Here is a 6,061-nt window from a genome sequence, read left to right on the forward strand (position 1 = left end):
ATTGGCACCAAACTTTACTTCTTTAACAAAAGTACTTTATGACTTTTTCTTTAAAAGATTTATTTATTTATTTATTTACACAAGAACCAGGGTACAGTCAGAAGCTCAGGAGGGTGAGAGAATTTACCAGAGCCAGAGCGGGGAACAGAACAGGCAGATGGACCGAAATACACTGCTGAGGGGAGCAGCGGCACGATAGGAGAGGTCTGTTGCGCCATGTGGGACCCTCGCCAGCCGGCCAGGGATGGAACCGGCGCTGCAGAGGCTGCGGGCAGCTTCACAGCCCAGCAGTCAACCGCGGCACCACCGGGGAAGGCCCTATGACTTTAATAAATACTGGAGAATGGTAGGATCCATTCAGTACCTCCAGAATACAGTTAATGAAACCATTGAAGATGAAGTCATCAGTCTTCTCCCAGAGACTGAAGAGCAGGAGTGTGAAGAGGATGGCTCTGAGATGGGGGCTGATGGTCAGAAGGACCTAAAGCAAGATTTGGAGGAGGAAGATGTGTCAGACCTGAGTGGTGATGATTCTAAAGGGGGCAAGAGAGCTAAAAACCCTAGTAAAGTTGATCTGAGGAGAAGCCCAGATTTCAGTGATGAGGATTCTGGTCTTGATTTTGATATCAACAAATTGGAAAAACAGAGCAAGGTGCAAAACAAAATGCCTGGGAAAGCAAGAGAAAAGTCCATAGTAGATGATAAATTCTTCAAACTGTCTGAAATGGAGAACTTTTTAAAAAAAAAATTATTTTATGTAATTCTTACATCATTTTTCATTTTTGCACAATGTATGCATTTTCATTTTGGTTAAATTCCCCATACAATGGCACCCCCACTTATTTCGACCCTAGTCCTTCCTCTCCCCCTCCCCTTCCTGCCCCACCTAGTGTGTTCCTGGTTTATAGTTGCTTGTTGATTTTGATTTTTACTTTGTATTAATTAGACTTTTTCCTGGTCCCTTATTTAGGTTTTCTAGATTCCTGCTGTGAGTGAGACGATCCAGTATTTTTCTTTTTCTTTTTCTTTCTGACTTATTTCGCTGAGCATGATTCCTTCTAGCTCCATCCATGTTGCTGCAAACTGCATGTGTTTATCTTTTTTGAATGCTGAGTAATATTCCGTTGTGTATATGTACCACATCTTCTTTTTTTTTTTTTTTAATATTAAATTTTATTTTTATATTCCCCCATACAATTGCAAATGTCCCATTCTGACCCCAATCCTTCCCCTCCCGCCCCCCACCCCCCAAAAAGTGTCTCTGGTTCATAGTTTTTTGTTGATTTTGATTTTCACTTTCTTATATTCATTTTCCTGGTCCCTTATTTAAGTTTTCTAGATTCCTGCTATGAGTGAGACCATCCGGTATTTTTCTTTTTCTTTTTGGCTTATTTCGCTGAGCATGATCCCTTCCAGTGCCATCCATGTTGCTGCAAATTGCATGTGTTTATCTTTTTTGAATGCTGAGTAATATTCCATGGTATGTATGTACCACATCTTCTTGATCCAGTCATCTATTTTTGGGCATTTGGGTTGTTTCCAAAGCTTAGCTATTGTAAACAGTGCTGCTATAAACATAGGAGTGCAGGTGCTCTTTGGAATTGATGTTTCTGTGTCCTTTGGGTAAATACCTAGGAGTGGAATTGCTGGATCATATGGAAGCTCTATGTTTAGTAGGTCCAGAAATCTCCACACAGCTCTCCATAGTGGTTGGACCAGTTTGCACTCCCACATCTTCTTGATCCAGTCATCTATTTTTGGGCATTTTGGTGATTTCCATAGTTTAGCTATTGTAAATAGTGCTGCTATAAACATAGGGGTTCAGGTGCCCTTTGGAATTAATGTTTCTGTGTCCTTTGGGTAAATACCTAGGAGTGGAATTGCTGGATCATATGGAAGCTCTATGTTTAGTAGGTCCAGAAATCTCCACACAGCTCTCCATAGTGGTTGGACCAGTTTGCACTCCCACCAGCAGTGCAGGAGAGTTCCTTTTTCTCCACACCCTCGCCAACATTTGTTGTTGCTAGTTTTTTTAATATGTGCCATTCTCACTGGTGTAAGATGGTATCTCATGGTAGTTTTGATTTGCATTTCCCTGATTACAAGTGATGCTGAATATTTTTTTATATGCCTTTTGGCCATTTGCATTTTCTCTTTGGAGAAGTTTCTTTTTAGCTCTTCTGCCCATTTTTTGACTGGATTATTTTCTTTGTTTTTGTTGAGTCTCATCAGCTCTTTGTAGATTTTTGGGATGAGTCCTTTATCATTAGTGTTGTGTGCAAAAATTTTCCCCCAGTTGGTGGGGTTTCTCTTTGTTTTGGTTATTGTCTCTTTTGCTATGCAGAACCTCTTTAATTTGATGTAGTCTTGCCTTCACTATCACTGCTTTGGGTGATGTGTCTGTGAAGATGTCTTTGAGGTACATGTCATGTAGTGTTTTGCCTATATTTCCTTCTATGTTTTTTAAGGCTTCAGGTCTTATGTTTAGTTCTTTAATCCATTTTGAGTTGGTTTTTATGCATGGTGTGAGGTAGTAGTCAAGCTTCATTCTTTTGCATGTGGTGACCCAGTTTTCCCAGCACCATTTATTGAACAAACTTTCTTTGCTCCCGTGCATATTCTTGCTCCTTTGTCAAAGATTAGTTGACCATAAATCTGTGGGTTTATTTCTGGATTTTCTATTTGGTTTCCATGAAATGGAGAACTTTTTAGAAAAGATAGAAAATAAGAGGGACAAAAAGATGGGGAGGAGGATATTAATTTTTTTGAATATATTGATTTTGATTTAAGATGGGGGAGGAATATTTGGAAGGCAAATCTTAAGTCAGGTAAAAGTTCTAGAGATCTGAAATGCAAATATTTCTTCGATCTAGTTGAAAGTGATGAAGACATAGAAGGTGTTCATGATGATGAGCTGGTTTCAAATGAAGAGGAAGAAATTGCTGAAGAGGGAAAAGATAGCTTTTCTGAAAAGGATGAAGAGAGTGACCTGGAAGAAAGTGAGGACAATAAACAACATAAACAAAGCTTGAATAGAGTGACCTTTGATTTGCCTGACAATGAGGAAACTGAAGATACAGACACCTTAAATGTAAAAAAGGATTCTGATGATGTTAAACCCTCCTTTGAAAAAAGACAGGAAAAGATGAATGCAAAAATTTCATCTTTAGAAAAAGAATTGTTGGGGAAAAAACCTTGGCAGCTTCAAGGGGAAATAACAGCCCAAAAGCACCAGAGAACAGCCTCCTGGAGGAGATCCTGCACTTTGGGATGATGTAGTACATAAAGAAAACCTAAAGAGGATGCATATGAATATAAAGAACGTTTAACATTAGACCATGAAAAGAGTAAGTTGAGCCTTGCTGAAATTTATGAACAGGAATACATCAAACTCCATCAGCAAAAAACTGCAGCAGAAGAAAATTCAGAACACAAAGAAATTTAGAAAATGATGGTTTCCCTCTTCTTAAAATTGGATGCCCTTTCAAACTTTCACTTCATCCCTAACCACCTATTCCAGAGATTAAAGTTGTGTCAAATCTGCCAGCCATAACCATGGAGGAAGTAGCCCCAGTGAGCGTGAGTGATGCAGCTCTCCTGGCCCCAGTGGAAGTCAAGGAGAAAAATAAAGCTGGAGATATAAAAACACCTACTGAGAAAACAGCTACAGACAAGAAATGGAAACAGAGGAAATAGAAATATCAGAAGCATATGAAAATAAAGGAAAAGGAAAAGTAGAGAAAACTGCTTGAAAAGAGCAACCCAGATCAAGAAGGGAAATACAGCAAAGCAATAGCTTTAGAGAAGCTAAAACTACTGACCAAAATAGGCAAAGCTTCGCTGCTGAAGGATGAAGGTAAAGACAAAGCCCTAAAGTCATCTCAAGCCTTCTTTTCTAAATTACAAGATCAAGTAAAAATGCAAATCAGTGATGCAAAGAAAACAGAAAAGAAAAAGAAATTTCTGTTCATAAATTAAAGCTGTAATACATTTTGAATATTATGTAAATATTAATGTGCAAACTTGTGTTCTGTTGTTGTTTTATAATAAAACTTTTCAGAACTAAAAAAAAAAAACAAAACATTTATGTTGGCCTGTTTGGCACCCTCACAGCAGAGGGGAAATGCAAAGGGAAGGCTGGCTGCTGGCTGCCTACAAACTGGTAACAGGGCTTAGGTGAGTTTCAAAGATATGGTTGTGGAATTTACACAAAAGGAGCGAGTTTTGCTAAACCATTCTCAGAGAAAACCATACAGAATGAGATGCAGGGGGGAAGTGGAAAATGTCTAATGTTATGTTGAAACAAAGCCTCACTGTAGGCTGAAAGTTTCAGGGAATAACTGATAACCACTCTCAAGGCCACATGCCTGACTCATGCACCCTAGATAACCATTTAGAATTCTCCTACTTCTGTATCCCAGCTGGCTTTAAAGTGATAATGTACTCCTGCTTTAGGAAATAAATATCCTGTTGCCTAATTGCTCGGGGCTCAGACTTTGGAGAAGGATCTCCTCTGAGCCTCCTCCTCTCTGAGTGCTGCCTGGTTTCCTGACGGAATTCTGCTGTAACAGGAGGACTACAAAAACATCATTACTTGGGTATCATATATGCAAACTTAGTTTGATCTCTTGGTTGGAGAGAGGACAAATTGATGGTAGAGAATGGTGAAATTCTCCAGGTACCTGTACAAATGTGTACATCTTACTTAAAATCAAAGGGTCAAATCTTAAGCAAGTAAGATAGTTAAGTACTCTATGTGAAAACTGAGAATGCTTCTTAAAGAAAAACTCAATGAATATAATCAGTGCAAGATCTAACTTTACTCGGCACTAGAAAATTTATACTGTTGAGAAATGCTCTGTATGTGATTAATGTTGAAAGTGTTTCAACAGTACTCTTAACTTCCTTTGCATACATGAATTTACTATGAGTAGAAATCATAAGAATGTGAGAACTATGGGAAAAGCTTTTGGTTATCACGCATCCTTTAGGTGTATAAAAATTCACAAAAGAAGAAAAACACTAAGAGCATTAATGCTACTTTTCAATTATTCATCATTAGTTTAAGAAAATTCATACTGGAGAAAATCCCTATAAATCAAAGACTTTCAGTGTAAGTTCTACTCCCCTCACTGTACACATAAGAATTTACACTGGGGAGAACCCTATGAGTTACAAGTTTGTGATAACTCTTCAAGAAGCACTCACATTTGACAAACATTTGAGAACTCACACTGGTGAAAAATCCACAGTTGTAACCAATACAGAAAACCCATCAAGAGCAGCTTTTCATTTGCCATGTACAACAGAATACAAAATGGAACTCAGTGACTGTAGGGAATCCTTCCGTGTGATTTCATCCCATAGAAAAGTCCTATGGAGGTAATCATATAGAAAATCCTTCCACTGTATTTCTTCACTTATTTTACATAAGAAAATACTCAGTGAGGGAAAATCCCTATGATGCAGTGAATATTGAAAAGCATTTATTGATCTTTTATCCATTAAACAAGATAAGAGAATTCACATGGGATAGAAATCTAATGAACATAACCAATGTGCAGGAAGCAAATTCTCTATTCTTAGCTAACAGATGAGTAGTCATGCAAAGGGAAACACTTTGAATGTAACCTGTATGAATGAGACTTACATTTTGTACAAGATAAGTCACACAACAAGAATGCATAAAAAATGTGTATCCCTCATATTTTACATTGGAGACACTTCCATTAATGTAACTTGCAGGGCCAGTTTCATGTCAATTTATCTGACTTTCTCTCTGAGATTTGAATTTAGAGATTAGTAACAACAACAGCCTTGAGCCAAGTTCCAAGACAAGCTGGAAACTGAACAGAGAGGGAAGGCAGAATTCTGACCCTGGGCTCCTATCATCGCAAAGTCTTTTCTAATTTTTTTGGGTGAATGGGACTCCTATTGATCTTATAGACTCTGGTAGGAGAATATGCTTACTTCTTTTGATCTTTGCCCATTTATCTCCTGAATTACTCAGTCCTCATTGTCTCTGAAAGGCTGGCGATATTAAAATTTCCAAAAAAATTGT

The 6,061-nt window shown here is 38.1% G+C and overlaps 1 pseudogene; it reads left to right on the forward strand.

The window, feature by feature from the left end:
* The first annotated feature begins 343 nt into the window (after nucleotides 1-343).
* LOC119246955 (U3 small nucleolar ribonucleoprotein protein MPP10-like) lies at nucleotides 344-4,020 on the forward strand (annotated as a pseudogene).
* The last annotated feature ends 2,041 nt before the right edge of the window (nucleotides 4,021-6,061 follow it).

Source organism: Talpa occidentalis, unplaced genomic scaffold (assembly GCF_014898055.3).
Source record: "Talpa occidentalis isolate TD23 unplaced genomic scaffold, MPIMG_talOcc4v2.1 talOcc4.16, whole genome shotgun sequence".
Lineage (NCBI taxonomy): Eukaryota > Metazoa > Chordata > Mammalia > Eulipotyphla > Talpidae > Talpa > Talpa occidentalis.